The sequence below is a fragment of the Stomoxys calcitrans genome, chromosome 4 (assembly GCF_963082655.1).
Source record: "Stomoxys calcitrans chromosome 4, idStoCalc2.1, whole genome shotgun sequence".
Lineage (NCBI taxonomy): Eukaryota > Metazoa > Arthropoda > Insecta > Diptera > Muscidae > Stomoxys > Stomoxys calcitrans.
In genome coordinates, this window is record NC_081555.1 from 150,750,464 (window position 1) to 150,770,137 (window position 19,674).

At 37.8% G+C, this 19,674-nt stretch overlaps 1 protein-coding gene across 14 annotated transcripts in view; it reads left to right on the forward strand.

Moving 5' to 3' along the window:
* The window catches only part of LOC106083856 (proton channel OtopLc), a 195,136-nt gene that overhangs the window by 61,635 nt on the left and 113,827 nt on the right, over positions 1 to 19,674 (forward strand). Inside the window, exon 2 of one of the 14 annotated variants that reach the window (XM_013247119.2) lies at positions 3,153 to 3,186. The exons of the other annotated variants lie outside the window; for them this stretch is intronic. The gene's annotated coding sequence lies outside the window, so the exon portion shown is untranslated. The remainder of the gene's footprint in view (positions 1 to 3,152; positions 3,187 to 19,674) is intronic. 14 annotated transcript variants of the gene reach the window in all.

Below are 19,674 nucleotides of genomic sequence, written 5' to 3' on the forward strand. Positions count from 1 at the left end.
TAAAAGATTGATGATAGAAATTTGCACATGTTGCAAAACACGTGATCTAAGCGTTTTAGCATAGACATAACCATTTTAGAGAGTTTTAAATTGGAACAACGTGGTTGTTATAACCACACTACTTTTAAACAAATACAGTTTGGTTTGAATTGAGTGGCCATAGTGTCAAATGATAAAAAACTAATTTTGTGCCCACCAATATTAGAAAGAGAGTAGACTTATTTAGTCATTCCTTCTGTAACACCTCACAATATTGATCGGCTACTCTACAAATTAAATATGAAAATTTGAGGCGATGTCCGTCCGTCCGTTGAAATCACGATGGCGTTCGTGCAAATGAAGTTTTCCGTTTCAAATTTTCCTGAGATGTTTCAAATAGATCATATAAACCGATCGTCCGATTTGATTGATATTTAGAGACCTGAAGTGACTTTATCCAAAAATTTTTGCTCATGCATCCTGAAGATCAGGCATTTTTGAAGTTGTGGTAGAGGAGAAGGATGTCAAAACAAGTAAAAGCGCGCTAAGTTCGGCCGGGCCGAATCTTATATATCCTCCACCATGGATTGCATTTGTCGAGTTCTTTCCCCGGGGTCTCTTCTTAGACAAAAAAAAAGGATAAAAGAAAAGATTTGCTCTGCTATTAGAGCGATATCAAGATATGGCCCGGTTCGGACCACAATTAAATTTTATGTTGGAGAACTGTGTCAAATTTCAGCCAATTCGAATAAGGGCGCAATTCTTATTCGACAACGTGGCGCCAAAAGAGGTTGTCATTGGTATGCATTCGTCGGAGGCTATTAGGGAAATTGTGTCTGAGCCGAAAATCCTTTGGACGATAAAAAGTTTCGACTCCTTTAAGTCGCTAGGCCCTGATGATGTATCACCAGTTGAATTACTACCTGTGTCTGATAGACTGGCTTCTTGGCTTAGGGAGACAAACTCTGCTTGTATCAGCATGTCATATATACATGTGTGGGATGGGCGGTCACGAAGGTTATTTTCATTCCGAAAGCAGGAAAACCCTACCACACGAAGGCGAAAGATTTTCATCCTATTAGTCTGTCATCTTTTATGCTGTAGACTTTTGAGAGGTTTATAGAAACATATCTTAGGGCAAAATCCCTGGAGATTGCCTGTCGCGGCAGCAGCCTGCATATGGTGAAGGCAAATCCACTGAAACAGCCCTTCACGACCTAGTCGGCTACATAGGGGATTCTCTCGCTGTCAAAGCACATACAATGGTAGCATTTCTTGACGTTGAAGGTGCTTTCAATAATGTAAAGCCGACGTCAATTATGAAGGAGTTGGAGTTTCTAGGCATCACCTCTACAGTAAGAAACTTTATTAATAACTTACTTACTAAAAGATGCATTACGGCAGGCTTGGGATCTGGTGATCTAAAAAGATGGGTCAGCAGAGGAACACCTCAAGGAGGTGTACTGTCGCCTCTTCTTCGGAATATAGTATAATTCATTACTGATGTTATTCTAATAATTTATAATTAAATATTACAAATTTTTCTTTGGAAAAAATTTTCAGGCTATCAATGAAAATATTCCATTTGAAGACATTTTTTTAAATAATATTTTATAGTTATAGTTTTTATACCCACCACCGAAGGATGGGGGTATATTCACTTGTCATTCCGTTTGCAACACATTAAAATATCCATTTCAGACGCTATAAAGTATATATATTCTTGGTCACCAAAGTTTAAAGATGGGCTTTATCGTCGTAAAAATCTAAGACTATCAAGCCATGACCGTCCGTCAGTCCATCTATCTGTTGAAATTATGCTACAGTCTTCAAAACTAAACATATTGAGCTGAAACTTGCACAGATTCTTTTTTCTTTTTTTGTCTATGGGCAGGTTAAATTCGAAGGTGAACTATATCGATATAGCCCCCATATTGACCGATCTGTCGATTTTCTTAGGCGCAAAAAAGCAACATTTATTATCCGATTTTACTGACATTTGTGACATTGAGTTGTGTTAGGCCCCTTGATATATTTTTTGAAGATGGCCCAAATCGGTCCAGATTCGGATATAGCTGCCATATAGAACGATCTCTTGATTTAAGGTCTTGGCCCAATAAAAGGCAGCATTTATTATCCGATTTCACTGAAATTTGAAAAACGCGCTTGAGACAAAATTGCTGTAACTCACTCAAATCTTCAAGTTTCGACCGCTGTAGGGCATCCCTAAACTCAGAATACCACAGGGAATCAAATTGGAAACAAACTTTCCAAGAAATTAGAGTTTTGATTTTTTTGCATTTTTTGTGTAAAGGGTATAGCCCATTGAAAATTTCGAAAAACCCGCTTGAGACAAAATTGCTGCAACTCACTCAAATCTTCGAGTTTCGACCGCTGTAGGGCCTCCCTAATCTCAGAATGCCATAGGGAATCAAATCGGAAACAAACTTTTTAAGAAATTAGAGTTTTGATTTTTTAGCATTTTTTGTGTAAAGGGTATAGCCCATTGAAAATTTCGAAAAACCCGCTTGAGACAAAATTGCTGTAACTCACTCAAATCTTCGAGTTTCGACCGCTGTGGGGAATCCCTACATTCAGAATGCCCCAGGGAATCAAATTGGAAACAAACTTTTCAAGAAATTAGAGTTTTGAATTTTTAGCATTTTTTTATGTAAAGGGTATAGCCCATTGAAAATTTCGAAAAACCCGCTTGAGACAAAATTGCTGTAACCCACTCAAATCTTCGAGTTTCGACCGCTGTGGGGCATCCCTACATTCAGAATGCCCCAGGGAATAAAATTGGAATGAAACTTTTCAAGAAATTAGAGTTTTGATTTTTTAGCATATTTTGTGTAAATGATTATGTTTGGCTTTTCAACATCCGTGTCTTATATGGTTTGGATCGGTCTATTATATCGAAATAGATGCCAAAAAGACCAATATTGTACCAAACTTGAACGGTGACTTGTATTTACTAGACCACTCAAAATCCGTGCCGAATTTGCACTAAATCGAACCATATTTGGATATATGTGCTATGGGTGCATAAATAATGCATTTTTTACCGGATTACTACGAAATGTGGTTTACATATGACTTTGCCTTCGTACTTGTTTTTAATCAATCTATCAAAATAGCTGATTCATTCAATTTGTCTTTTTTTTTTGTTCCAGGTATGTTGTTCAACTTATTGACACTATAAATATCGTAAGTAAATCTATGTTAAAAAAAATTACAATTGAACAAATTAGTCTCCCAAAACATATTTTCTCATTCAAGCATTGAAATACATTGTACATACATACACTATTTGACAAATGATCACATTATCTCTTCTGGCATCAAATGCTTACTGTGCTTATTATGGGGGATGCTTTGGGATATACTTTTGAGAAGCAGGCAAAAACTGCCTTATAGTAAAACAAAATATGTAAATGTTATTATCCCTAAGGAGAATAAGTGTCCCCATATTACGGTCATTTAACAGGGCACAGGTGGCCTAACATCCGTTCGGACAATTAAATGAATAAAAAATCTTTCTAATTTCATTACATTTAACTCTAAAGGGGCGATTTTGACATAATTGTGTATTTATGTTAATTATTCGTAAACAGATGACCATTGTAGAATACTGTACTATTATATGAACTATATTATGGGATGTTTTTTATACTTATCATAGTGTAGAGATAAGTATGTATCTTAACATTCTGTTTGTAACACCTCGCAATATTAATATGCGACCCTATAAAGTATATATCTACTTAATCGACTTGACATTCTATGTCGATTTAGCCATGTCCGCCCGACCGAATAGCGAGAATCACAAAAGCGGTCGAACCACTGGCGATAGCCACCTGAAACTTTGCATAGATATTTCATACTGATGTAGGTCGATGGTGATTGCAAATGGGCCTTATAGGTTCACATTTGGATAAAGCTTCCATATTAAATGATCCTATGACTTTACTTCAAACTTTGGCAATCCTTATTTAAAGATGATAAATTTTCCAACGTTTTTAGAAAACATTCCCTTTAGTGAAACATATTTTTTTAATATTTTTTTTAATTTTTTTTAATTTTTTTATTTTTTAGGATTTTTTATTTTAAATGGTATGTTAATAAATTTTTACATTTGCCTCTTGTTATTAAAGACAATAATCTAATATGAAGGTTAAAATATCGTTGAAAGTAAAGAAATTGACTTTGCGACAAGAGAACAGTGAACCATAGCACGCTCTTACTTGTTTTATTTTTTAAACCGATATCCCGATCAGTCGTCTTTGGCCCCTTAAAGCTTAAATTTTTGCCTAATTTGGCAGAAAATTGGTGGGTAAAGCACAAATATGCCTCTTAACTAAGTTAATTTGTGTGCATTTTCAGAAGAATACATGGCCAATTTTCGACCCAGCCGAACTTAGCACATTTTACTTGTATATTCCCACCATCGAAGGAAGGTGATATCCATTTTGTCATTCCGTTTGACACATCGAAATAATCATTTCTGACACTATAAAGAAAATATATTCTTGGTCGTCGTAGGAATCCAAGACGATCTAGCTATCTCTGTCTGTCTGTCTTTTAAAATTACGTTGCAGTCCTTAAAAATGAAGATATTTGGTTGACAGTTTCTTTTTTTTGTCCATTGGCAGACTAAGTGCGAAGATGGTCTATAAGCACTATATCATGATGTTGCCCCCATATAGTCCGATTTTCTGACTTATGGTCTAACGATCATAAAAGCCGCATTTGGTCACGAACAGTCTTTGAGTGTAAGAATGACATTAACGCCTTCTCTGAGGATGGCACGATACGCATCGTTTGGGTGCCGGGCCACAGCGGAGTAAGGGGAAATAAGAAAGCAGGCGATTTGGCAGTGAACACTTTCGGGTCGACCCAGTTAGAGTTAAGGGCGTGGGCTACGAACTCTCGTTTATCACTATGTAACAGCGAAACGGTCGGTAGGACGACGAAACCCCTATGGGGAGATTGTGAGAAGATGAGGCTACTACTGAAAGGAAGTAGGCAGGATGTTAGTATAGTTTTTGGTATCATAACAGGACACCTAGGAGTACGAGCGCACTTATTATGCAAAACCGGTGCGGCAAGTAATGGCGTTAGGCCACTTGACATTCTTCTTCAATTTGGCTCAGATCGGTCTATATTTGACACATAAAAGGAGAATTTATTGTCCGATTTGGCCAAAATTTGGGACAGTGAGTTGAGTTAGGCCCTACGACATTTTTTTTCAATTTGGTTCAGAAATCAAACCAATCGGTTTATATATAAATATAGCCCTCATATAGACCGATCTCTAGTTTAGTCCCCTAAAAGCCGCATCTATTATCTGATTTCGATGCATTGTGGCACAGTGAGTTAAGACCTCCAATAAGCTCAGTGGGTATGGTTTAGACCGAACTATGTCTTAATATAGCCTCCATATAGACCGATATCTCGATTTTAGATGTTACGACCACAAAAGCCACATTAATTGTCGGATTTAACTGAAATTCAGAACAGTAAATTGTAGTGCACTTGGTTCAGAACTGATAATGTTTCAAAATAGCTACTATGGGTTCATAAATGCCGCATATTTTACCGAAATGTTGTTCATATATACAATATTTACTCGTGATGGTGGTTATTCAATGTTCGGCCCGGCCGAACTTTATGTCTATTTACATACATTCTTAATCGCCATAACATTCCGTGTCGATATAGCCATGTTCGTCTGTCACGCTAACTTTCAAAGGAATAAATCTAGGCACTTGGAAATTTGTAAGTTTACTTCCATGAGTGTTAGTTGGTTGGAAATGTAAATGGGCTATATCGGTCCATGTTTTGATATATCTGCAATATAAACCGATTCTGGATTTTGAGCTTCTGGAGGGCGCAATTCTTATCCGATTTGGCCCAAATTTTGCATGAAGTGTTTTGTTAAAACTTCCAATAACTATGCCAAGTATGATTCTCATCGGTTCATTATTTGATATAGCTCCCATATAAACCGATTTTTTATCTTAATTACTTAGGCCGCTAGAGGGCGCAATTATTATCGGATTTGGCTGAAATTTTGCATGCAGTGGGTTGTTCTGACTTGTTAAGTATGGTCTAAATCGGTTCATAACCTGATATAGCTCCCGTAGAAACCGATCTTCCGATTTTATTTCATGAGGCACTATATGGCACAATTCTTATCCGATTTGGCTGAATTTTTGCACAATGACTTCAACTTTGGTCTCCAACAGCCCTAAACATTTCATAACTTGGTACAGCTCCAATAGCATACCAATTCTTATCCATTATCCTTTGTTTGCCTATAAAGAGATATCGGGCAAAAAATTTGACTAATGCGATTCATGGTGGAGGGTATATAAGATTGGGCTCGGCCGAACTTAGCACGCTTTTTCTTGATTTAATTATTTGTATCTGTCCCAAGTCAAATAAAAATATTGCTTATGCATATTCGCATCGCTTGAGTTGTACCTGTGACCAATGGTGCCCTATTCGTTAATTGTGGCTTGTAAACGGCGTCAATGATTAATGTCTACAACAGCTACAATAACAAGCGAGCAATTAATAAAGTAGCAAAACCAAATACAACAAAACAATAACAAAATATGTATGTTTTATAAAGCCAATGGAATAACAAAAGCGCATCAAATGGCACTGCTCTTAATGTATATGAGGGTGTACCCATAAAATTAAAAAAAAAAAAATTTAAGTTATTTTCATTTAGCCTCAGTTGGGAGTAAAATGCTACCCGAAGTTTACTCATTAAAGTAAAACAAGTATAAATGCTAAAGCCAAGACGTACAATATCAGATTTTAGGTCAATTGGGTCTGCACGAAACTTCATATACAAATTGTATAATGTGACATAGCGTACTCTTGCGGCCCAAGAAGTTATATCGTGTGCTCAATATAGCATATTGATATTTCTTATGACATTGGCCTACGGCCGTTAGTCTACTGTTGAAATGATATAAATCTGTGATAGATTTTCATAGTTTAGAAGTTGAACTCGTGTAACAATTGTTCTCTGTATTGAACACAGATTTTTATAAAGTTAGCTGAGGATTTCCAATCTATTTTGAGGCCATTTAAAACGCAAATTAGATCATTCTCAACAAGCGAAACCTTTTGGAAGTATTGAATTCGGAATTCCCTTAAAGCGGGACATTTATATAGAAAGTGTTGCAAACTTTCATTTTCGTTTGTATTACACATTGAACATCGAAGGTTTGAGTTCTGAGGGAAACGGGTTTCATTCAGTTTTATAATGTTGCTTCTGGCCTTAAATATCCACGTTATTTCGTCTTGGGTATAACGGTTGTTCAGGTATAATTGACCTACAGATGCATCAAGTTTACCATAGAACCTTCTCGTTTCATTTGCTTTCGCTCTATAGCCATCAATGAATTTAGATCCGCAGGTTTTTTAGTAAACGCTCACTATTTTGAATCCAAGTATGACTTGCGTTGTAGTCAAGACGCTCCACATTGTTTTCCAACATAAGTTCATTTATTTCCTTGGCTCAGAAGAGTTTGCGCCGATGAATAAGTTTTGCAAGTTAATGTGGAAGCCTTTCTTCGTTGTATTCAAACATGGGTCGATGCAAATATTTTAGATGTGTACCAAGGGTTTCCAGCATAAGAATATAAGTGGGTGTAAATGTTGGCAATTTAAGTATTTTCTTGAGGAAATATAAACAGAGTTTGTCCACTTCTTCGAAATTAGAGAACCCTCATACCTGGGACCCATATGTTTGAATTGCTTTACAAACTGCAAGAAAAAGTTTCCATTTCGCGGTGACTGATACATTCTGGTTACATAGAAAGTTTTTTCATGTTGAATTTATGCTATTTTTGGCCGCTTGATTTCGTTTTTGGATATGCTTGGTGAAACTAAGTTTTGGTGTCAAAATCATGCCTAAATAGCAGTATTCAGAGGGGACAATAATTTGTTCGCCTTTATAAAACCATTTTCCTTTTCTAAAAATAATTATTTGGGACTTGTTTAGGTTCACCTCTACATTCCATAGTTTACAATAAGTTTCTAATTTATTTATCATCCGTTATAATACGCTTACATCGTTCGCCAAAATAACAATATCATCCGCATAGAGTGACAGACGAATATTCAAGCCTTCTAAGTTTGTTCCACCGCCAATGAAGTCATTCAGGTCATTTCAGTAAAGTGCAAAAAAAAGTGGTGAAAGGAGACAACCTTGTTTGACACCTGTATTAGTACAAAAATCATGCGGGAGCTCCTCTCCTGTCCATACTGCGAAATTAGTCTTTTCATACACATTTTCATTAAATTTTACCATCTTCGATGATACACCAATGCTATGTAGCTTATAAATCATTGCCTTTCGTGATATCCTATCGAAAGCAGCTCAAAAATCAACGAAAAATTCATATGTTTTTTTGTTTTTGTCCCAGTTCAAGTGGATAATTGAGGATAATGAAAATATGTTATCTGACGTGGAATAGTTTTTCCGGAAACCTGCTTGGTATTCGTTAAGTTTTCCATTTTGTTCAGTCCATCGTGTAATTATTCCCATCATTATCTTTGGTAGGCAATTCATGAAGGATACACCTCTGTAATTTCCTGGCTGTGACATATCTCCCTTTTTGTGAATTGGATAAATAATGCTTTTGAAAAACGATGGGTCAAGTTCGCCTTTGTCATAGATCGCATTGCAGGACTTGGTTATTTCTTCTAAAAGGTTCTTTGGAGCGAATTTATAAAATTCGTATGTTATACGGTCCTCTCCGGGTGCTTTATTCAACTTCGCTTTTGCTAGAGCTTCTTTAACCTCAAGTACAGCTATATCCTTATCCAAGTCTTCATCGATCCAGTACATATGCGCATAGTGTACGTCTGGGGATAACTGCGGCTGATTAAGTAACTGTTGAAAATGGGATTTAAATTCTGCCGATGTTACACATACATTATTTGGAGTTTCATCATTTCGGATTTCTTTAACAATCTTCCATCAATCTTTTGAGTCTTCAACGTTTTCTATTTTTGCCTCTATTTGAATATGATATTGATGTTTTGAAGATCTGGATATTTCCTTATACCGTCGGTTGTTCTCTAAATATCGATTTTTGCTTTCAATAGTACCTTCACGTTTAAATTGATTTAGACTTTTAAATGATGCTTTTCTTGCCTTGTAACAATTTATATTAAACCATCTCTCAGTTCTGGAGAAATTTATGAAGCCTTTTGAGCAAGCCTTATGGGCGTCTTTTATTAAATTTCCTATATCAGTAAAGGTAAAAGGTACTGACTGTTTTCGAGTTTCGACAAGGTCATGTACTTTGTGGCCCAAGAAGTTATATCGTGTGCTCAATATATATGGGACCTATCGATTTACATCTTAAAAATTATGTATGCAAAATTTTAACTCGGTTCAAAGTTTTTTAAACAGTTTAAACAGCAAATGAGGACATCCTAGTATATTAATAACATACTACGCACTAACTCTCGAGTATACAAGTACAGATTTCCATTCATATTGAATCATCTTTATAGGCAAATGAATCAATCTGCACGCACAATATGCAAACGCTCATAAGATGGGAAAAGACATACGAAGTGTTTAATGTCTCAGCTGTTAAACAAAAGTATCCAAGATACAGAAATGTGGAGTGTGTGTCTTCTCGACCAGGGCCAGCCACTACGTATTCTGCTGTGGATACCGTCATCAACAGTGGAACGTTCACCAGCATAAACATTCATACAACACACAGCCATATTGTGTATGGAGGCTTTAAGATACCTCCTCCCTATGGATAGCATTCCAACTATGTGTTGCTGCTCCCTTATTATTAGAGTAAAAGAAATACGCGGCATTATCATGTACAGCGTTATTGTTTACTTCCTAAAAAGAAAGAAAAACGACAATCATTCATTCATTCGGAGAAGATGCGTTCATCACTTGAGTGAGGGCTGAGTGTAATGTGGTGTGGTATGGTGTCTGATCACATTTTCATTGTCTTTTCCCTCCACTTAGCATTGTCTTCTAAACATTGTTACACATTTGTCTTCTTTTTCTTGATTTGTTTGTTACAAATTACTCTAAATATGTTGGTTTCTTGTAATTTTTGAATAAATTATATGGAAGCAGGAAGTCTTTTTTTCACTGCTTTGCTTTGTTTCATTTGATATGGTGGGCGAGTAATTATTTTTTTTTTATTATTCACATATATGAATTTGAATTAAAAACATTGTAAAGTATTTGTTAATGACATATTACGTGAAGATTACACATTTTATGGGTTTGTGTGTTCAAATGGATTATTTTTAAATTAAAAGTCTTTTTTAACAAAGTTAAGACTTTAATTAGAATGTATACCATTTCTTAAGTCTTGCTTATAAAATTAATTGTAATAATGATATCATCTTTTAAGCAATGATAATTAGTAAAAACGCGTTAAATTCGGCTTGGAAAAACATTTTATACCCACCACCAGTGTGGTTCTTCTACAATGCCTAAAAGACGACCATTCTGTGTAACGAAATAATAATAATAAATAGGAAGAGTAGTTCAGAATGATGTATGAATCTAAAATTAATCTTAGTGTCTAGGGCCCCATAGCACAGCAGAGCAGTATGAAAGTCGATTGAGAGGTCTTTGAGAGTTGAAACTAACCTGACATAAGAGTTAGGAGGAAGCAAGTAACAGTGGACTGCCTACCCTGAGCAAGACAGAGCATTAGAGTTGTGCCTTCTGGTCTTCAAGATGTCAACTAGGAACATCGGTTTATATTTTTCAAATACCAGGTTTTGGACTAATATAAACCATAGTTTGTATAGAAAAGAATTGGCGACAGCGTGTATGAAATATGCATCTAAGACCCCATAAAGTATATATATTCTTGATTGTCATGACATTTTAAGTTGATCTAGGCATGTCCGTTCATCCGTCCATCCGTCCGTCCGTCTGTCTGTCGAAAGCTCTCTAACTTTCAAAGGACTAAAGCAAGCCTCTTGAAATTTTGCACAAATACTTCTTATTAGTGTAGGTCGGTTAAAATTGTAAATGGGCCAAATCCGTCCATGGTTTGATATAGCTACCATATAAACCGATCTTGGGTCTTGGCTTCTCGAGCATCTAAAAAGCGCAATGATGTAGCTGCCATATAAACCGATCTTGGATCTTGATTTCTTGAGCCACTAGAGGGCGCAATTCTCATCCGGTTTTGGCTGAAATTTTCCATGAAGTGTTTTGTTATGACTTCCAACAAATTTGATAAGTATGGTTGAAATCGGTCTATAACTTGATATGGCTGTCATATATACCGATTTTGCATCTTGTCTTCTTGAGCCAATAAATAGAGATCGCAATTCTCATCCGATTTGGCTGAAATTTTACATGAAATTGTTTGTTATAACTTCAAACTACTGTGCCAAATATGGTTTAAATCGGTTTATAGCCTGATATAGCTGTCATATAAACCGATCTTGGATTTTGACTTCTTGAACTACTGGAGGACGATGTTCTTATCTGATTTTGCTGAAATTTAGCATGAAGTTGTTTGTTATGACTTCCAACAAATGGCCCAAATATGGATCAAATTGGTCTATAACCTGATATAGTTGCCATATAAGCCGACCTTGGATCTTGACTTTTTGAACCACTAGAGGGCACGATTTTTTTCCGATTTGTCTGAAATTTTGCGTGAAGTATTTTGTTATGACTTCCAACAACTGCAAAAATATGGCTAAAATCGATACGCATCCTGATATATCAGCCATTTAAACCGATATTGGATCTTAACTTAAAGCTCGAAACAGCCCATCTTTAGGCTTTTATGGCGGTCACAACGGCTAAAAAATTATTGAGCGTCATGATCGGTTTATATAGCAGCTAAATCAAATTAAGAACCGGTTTCGACCATACTTAGCATAATTGTTGGAAATCCCAGATCGATTTATATGACAGCTATATCAAAACGTGGACCAATATGGCCCATTTACAATCTCAACCAACCTACACTAATAGGAAGTATATGTACAAAATTTCAAGCGCCTAGCTTTACTCCTTCGAAACTTAGCGTGCTTTCCACCGACAGACAGACAGACGGACGGACATGGCTAGATCGACTTAAAGTGTAATGACGATCAAGAATATATATACCTTATGAGGTCTAGACCAATATTTCGAAGTGTTACAAACGGAATGGCGAAGTTAGTATAACCCCATCCTATGGTCGAGGGCTTAAAAAGGGGTTTACTATATCTCTTCCCCGCTGTTTCTGGAAGATTGCAGTGCGGATGATGGAGCTCATTAAGCAACTTGGGGGGAACGCCCCACTCCAAAGGCCCCCAAAATTGACGTATAAAATTATTTCATCAATATATGTGTACAATCAAAAGTGGAGCAGACTCTTGATATTCGGAACAAAGTGTCTGGGAAGCCACCCTACCTCAAAGAAAAGTCTCCAATCTATTGTAATATGTCAGCAGGTCATGACTATATCTGACTGAAATGACAATCCCAAAAAGCCCCCAAGCGATCAGACAAGGTTTTTGAGAATAGATAAGGAGTATCGACATGTTCTAGAATCGGAATAAAGTTCGAAAGTTTCACCAAAGAATCTTAAATCAAACCGATATATTTGGTACAGGCCCATCCTCCTGCAGAGATGCAGAGGTGTACATCTGATAACAAATACAGAGAGTGTGTTTAGGATATGGAAATAAAATTTTTTTGCTGCTGGTAGGGGATAGTGGTTGCGAGGAGAATATCGCAGAACCAATCCCTGATTATGATAAATAATGTATACTGTTTAGTTAGCATAAGGTATATATAGTAGTAACACGATTGATGAGACACAAGCCACTAGAAGCCCCCATGTCGCCCCTGGTCATAACACTAACTATATAATACTATCTCTACCTAACACTACATAACACGACCTCTATGTAACATTACATCTACCTAACACTACCTCGTGCTAGCATGACCTCTATGTAACGCTACCACTATGTAACACTACCACTACGTAATACTACCTTACGTAACACCACCACTATGTAACACTAACTCTATGTAACTATGTAACACTGCCTCTATGTAACACTGCATCTATGTAACACTGCATCTATGTAACACTACATCTACATAACGCTACCTCTACGTATTACTCCCTCTATATAAATACAACATTTTCCTCTAAGTAACACTACCTCTATGTAACACTACCTCTACATAACGCTACCTCTACGTAACACTACTTCTATGTAACACTACCTCCACGTGACATTACCTCTACGTAACACTACCTCTACGTAACACTACCTCTTCGTAACACTACCTCTACGTTACACTACATGTTACAATTAATTACCAGTACCACTTTTGACTGTGGCGAGGATTTCTTAATGGTGTGTTTTTATTTCCAAGTTTAGATTTTGTTACACTTTCCATAAAGCGGCCAGTGCCACGTCTGTAAAATTGACTTTTTTTTGACATTGACATTTTTTCCGGCTAGTTTGCTAAATACCCATAAACAGATAGAGCATATAAGAATACCTCTATAGTTGAAGCAACTTTCTGGGTGAACAATCATCTCAGGAAAGCTATGAGTGTGTTCACTTCAGTTCATTCTGGAAAACATCACTATTTGCTGTAATTTTAAGATTATAGTCCTATACAGTGATATTGGAGAACGATATTGGTTAGGTCTACACAGTAAACTCCATAGGTCAGTGATTTGCCACCTCTATCTTCTTTTCCCTTAAACAAATCAAATCGACATTATGTCGTTGGGTTCAACAGGCTGGCACAATGTATCAAGTTGCTGACTTTTGTTTCATCACCTTGCCCTCGTTTTGATGGATTGATGGAAGGGAAGCCAAGTCAACGTGTTAAAAGTACATGGACAGAAAAACATGCTTCCCAAGGATACAATATATGCGTATGCGCGGAAACGTCCTGTAATATATCAATTTTATGTCAAGACCACCTACATATTTTATGCATATCATCATGGTGTCGACATTGTTGTTGCCAATAAAAATTCTATTTTTTCCATAACATTAACGTGAGCAAACATAATCAGATCAGGTTATTAAAAAAAGAACGACCCTCTGAATAACACAACTGAAAAAGTGTTAAGAACATTAAACGAGCAACGTTTTATTCGCTTTTGATGTAAATTTTTACAACAAGCCAACATGGGCACACAAACTCATTACAACACTTTGGTACATAGAAGAGATACTTGTGAAGGGAAGCAGCAAAGTGTACGGGAAGCAGGCATTAGAGTGTGCCGAATCATAGTTACTATTTAAGATTGCAAATGCAAATTTGCTTATGAACATTCCATTAAGGAACAGGAGCAAACTCCTCACATATAAATGAGTGCAGTCCTATTTAAGTTTATGCTTAAGGGTAAGGGACCTCCTTTTTATTATGCAGAGTCCGAATAGTCTACCGTAGTGCTACATCTCTTTGGGGAGAAGTTTTTATATGGTTTCTGTGCATGGTATAGTACCTCACATATGTTGCCAGCATTAGGAGGGGATAACCACCCCTAACAACATTTTATTTCTGATGCTCTCGCCAGGATTCGAACCCAGGCCTTCAGCGTCATAGGCAGACATGCTAATCTTTGCGCTACAGTGGCCTGTATAGGATCAGAATGAACTTTATTTGGAACATTTATAATTTCAACCGTATGTGGTCGGTATATATATATAGGAAAAATTTATGAAAACTTTGGAGATACTAGCGTCATTTTTTCTGCAGTTACTGGGCTTTTGTTATGCCAACCCATCTACAGATAGGCGAATATGGCTGAATTAATTCAGAATATCGTGAAATAACGAATAAAGGATACACTAATCCTATGGTGAGGTATGGAAAATATGGTATTGTTATACCCACCACCGAAGGATGGGGGTATATTCATTTTGTCATTCCGTTTCCATCGAAATATCCATTTTCGACCCAATAAAGTATATATATGTTCTTGATCAGCGTAAAAACTAAGACGTTCTAGACATGTCCGACCTTCTGTCCGTCTGTCTGTTGAAACCACGCTACAGTCTTTAAATATTGAGATATTGAGCTGAAATTTTGCACAGATTATTTTTTTGTCCATAAGCAAGTTATGTTCGAAGATGGGCTATATCGGACTATATCTTGATATAGCCCCCATATAGACCGATCCTCCGATTTAGGGTCTTAGGTCCACAAAAGCCACATTTATTATCCGATTTTGCTGAAATTTTGGAGAGTGAGTTAAATTAAGCCTCTCAACATCCTTCTACAATTTGGCTCAGATCGATCAAGATTTGCATGTTGCTGTCAAATAGACCGACCCTCCGATTTAGGGTCTAAGGGCCATAAAAGCCACATCTTTTATCCGATTCCACTGAAATTCGGGACAGTGAGTTGTGTTAGGCCCTTCGACATCCTTTGTCAATTTGGCCCAGATCGGTTCAGATTTGGATATAGCTGCCATATAGACCGATCCTCCGATTTATGGTGTTAGGCCCATAAAAGCCACATTTATTACCCGATTTTGGTGAAATTTGGGACAGTGAGTTTTGTTAGGCCCTTCGACATCCTTCGTCAATTTGGCTCAGTTCGGTTCAGATTTGGATATAGCTGCCATATAGACCGATCCTCCGATTTATGGTGTTAGGCCTATAAAAGCCACATTTATTACCCGATTTTGCTGAAATTTGGGACAGTGAGTTGCGTTAGGCCCCTCGACATCTTTCTTCAATTTGGCCCAGATCGGTTCAGATTTGGATATAGCTGCTATATAGACCGATTTCTTGATTTAAGGTTTTGGGCCCATAAAATGCTCATTTATTGTCCGATGTCGCCGAAATTTGTGACAGTGAGTTAAGTTAAGCCCCTTGACATACATCTGCAATATCGCACAGATCGGTCCAAATTTAGATATAGCTGCATTAGACCGATATCTAGGTTTTAGGTTTTGGGGCCATAAAGACGAATTTATTGTCCGATGTCGCTGAAATTTGAGACAGTGAGTTTAGTTAGGCTCTTCGACGTCCTTCTTCAATTTTGCCCAGATCGATCCAGATTTGAATATAGCTGCCATGTAGACCGATCTCTCGATTTAAAGTCTTTGCCCCATAAAAAGCGAATTTATAATCCAATTTCACTGAAATTTTACATAGTAACTTATGTTAGGCTTTTCAACATCCGTGTCGTATATGGTTCAGATCGGTTAATTTTTAGATATAGCTACTGTACTTATTAGTATTTGGTCCAAATCGGAACATGTTTTGATATAACTGATATGGGTCATAAGGTATGAAATTTTCACCGAATTTTGATGAAAGGTGGTTTACATATATACCCGAGGTGGTGGGTATCCAAAGTTCGGCCCGGCCGAACTTAATGCCTTTTTACTTGTTTTTAGATTAATGTCGCAAAGTCTGCATGCAGTAAACGAAATTTCATGTCTTTCATTTTCTTTCCCATGTTTCTATCGCACCCCAATGTTTGTCTTTTATTGTGTCTATGTTGGTAGCACACTATACGTTGACTCGTCGACATTGTAATATTATGATAAGGTCTAATAACTGTTGCTTGTTCCTCCGGAAAATAGATACGGGTGTGATGATGAGTAGCACAAAATGTTTCAAGGATATCAGGGCACAAGGCGCCCTCTATGTGTACCATACACTTTGTGTATTACGAAGTATGTCATAAAAAACTCGATGCTGTGCTACCTATGTGTTAGTGAAGTCTTATGTTAGCATTTAGTGGAGAAAATATAAGCCTGTTTATTTAAACAAAATGCCCTTGAAAAAAAAACTTAATAAGCTTTTAACTCATAAACTCATTCAACCATAGACAGAAGGCGGCACAATTTTATGGCGAACAGATTTTGTCGATGCACAACTAGAACATCCTTGAAATTTGAAAATAGAATCCATAAAATATACGCATATAGTATTAATTTCGTTATTTTTATCTAATAACATTGATATGAGGATGTGTCTATACAAATTTCTCTATCAATCGATAAAGTTGCGTATTAAGGGGGCAAAATGACTTAGATGGACAGTAGAATTGACCCTGATGCACATGATCATTTTAATGGATGAAGTGTCAGTTTCAGAGACTAGGAAATGGTTTCTTTCCTGTCAGAATTCCTTTGAACGGGCGACTATTTTTGATTGTCACAAAAAGATCTGACAGAGTCACAAGACTTTTATATCCATCACCATAGGTAGGGCTGTACTATTCGGGTCATTCCGTTTGCAAAACCTAGAATTATGGATTTACGACCCCCTAAAATAGTTAAATCTATATACGTCGAAATAGCATAACTGTTGTTGTTGTAGCAGTTTGTTAAGTTCTATATCTTGTCTACTTGATTCTGTTGAGTGTCAAGATCCAGGAACTCTGCTACTAAGATGAGGTGAGTCCAGAGGGACCTGGGTCTGAGTCAAGTGGGTCTGGCTGGGCAGAAAACAGGTGACGTGTATCGTGTGGTCCCTAGTCACAATCGGGACAAACATCGGCATCAATCCTTGTTCTGTAGGAGTTGAGGCGGCTGTATCTGCCGGAACGTAATTGAGCCAGAACTACTCTGGTTTGCCGGGGGAGGTAAATTTCTTCATGTGCAATGGGAGGCGGTCCTTCTCCAAGAATTACATTCATCCGGTAGCTATTTACCGCATCTGTTACCGGGTCTGAATGAATATTGTCTAGACCCGCTTGATCTAGAGGTTCTCTTCGCTCATCCTCTAAATCATGTAGATCTACCTTAAGGCTTATGGGCGGAGGATATCTAACCACAAGATGATAATTTGGATGGTCTCTGCGATAACAGCCCAAAAAGGTATTGCTTAGACAGCATGTAGTTATGTCTTCACACTGGTAGGATCTTTGTCTCCTGATGGAGGTGGTCCACATAAGAACTGAGGAGAAAGCCCGTTGAAGTTCGGAGGGCGCCATTCTGAAAGATCTGAATATTATTCAACTGCGTGTCACAGAGCTGACGAGACCACACTGGCTCTGCATAACTTACCACAGACCGGTCAATTGGTTTGTACGTGGTCAACAAGGTCTACACTCCAAGTGCTGCCGGCAAGTGACTTGAGGACCTTGATTCTATTTTTGTCTTTATCGCAAATTGCTGTGGCATGTGGGGGAAATGTGTATGAGCTATCAAATGTGACGCCAAGTATTTTGGGCCACTTGATGGTCGGAATCATTTCTCCATCGACCATCACAGTCAGCAGCTCGACATTACCTCACGCGTATTTGTAGTGAAGAATGTGGCTGGCGATTTAGTGGCAGATATCTTAAGATTTCTTGCAGCGTAATATGAGGCAAAGTCGTTGAGGTAGACGTTCAACCTATTGCAGATTTGAACAATGGGTGGGGGCCCGATGCCTTGACCGTACAATCGTTCGCATATGATATGATCTCTATGCCGTCTGTAGTAGGTGGAATGGAGGATAGGTAGAGGTTAAACAGTGCCGGAGATATCACCCCGCCTTGGGGAACTCCCTGTTTCATGGCCTGATACCATGATCGTACAATCGTCCGCATATGATACGATCTCTATGCCGTCTGGACGGGGGTAGAATGGAAGATAGGTAGATGTTAAACAGTGACGGAGATATCACCCCGCCTTGGGGAAGTCCCTGTTTCACTCTACGGTGCTTTGACTTCTTATCCCTAAATTCCACAAATGACTGGCGACAACACAGATAATTCGCAACGCGATGTATCAAATATCATCGATAAGTCCAGTGCCACGAGGACCGTCCTATCGCATGCCATGGGGTGATTGAAGGCATGGCAAATGTGTGCGGCGATGGCATGCAAAGCAGTTGTTGTGCTATGCAGTGTTCGAAAGCCATGTTGATGCTCGGCTAATGGAAATTCTCCTGCGAGGCTCGGGAGGAGTAATGCCTCAAGCGTCTTTGCTACTTCTGACAGAAGGCAGATCGGTCTGTACGACTCCCCCAAACTCGAGTCCTTTTCAGGCATCAGTAGCGGGATCACTCTGCTCATTTTCCAAACATTGGAATTGGAAGAATGTTCAAAGACAGGTTGAGGATAGTAGTAAGGTACTAAACTCCAGGTAAACCCAGATTCTTCAGCACTAGTGTAGAGATTCCGTCTGGGTCCAACGCCTTGGATAATTTGGCGACACGGATGACATTCGTAACTTCGGCCACTGTAAATTGTGATGGTTGTCCATCGGCTGGGAGACCAAGGATTCGGCTAATGACTCTCCTTCTTGCTCTGTCAGTCTCGGGATGCACAATAAATTGACTGTTGAACAAAATGGTGCATCTCTTCGGATTAGTCACGGTTACGTCGCCAAAAGTAACTGAGGTCCTGCCATCCCGTCTACCTGGGTTAGAGAGTGACTTAACAGTAGACCATAGCTTGCCTAAACCGCATAACTGTAATACGCTTTAGTAAAAAATCTCGCTTCAGTGAAACTTGATGAAAGGATTTGGTGTTATTCAATGCGATTTAATTCGCATAAGTGAAAATCGCTTAACTGCAAATACCGCTAGACTGAAAAAGATTTTACACTCCAAATTCCGTTTTTATATGAAACTGAAAACGCATTAGTGAAAAAATTTCTACTGTGGAAAACTATAAGGAGTTTTAAAAATTCGCGTCATTGATAAAATTCCCAAAAACATATTTTGATCGCT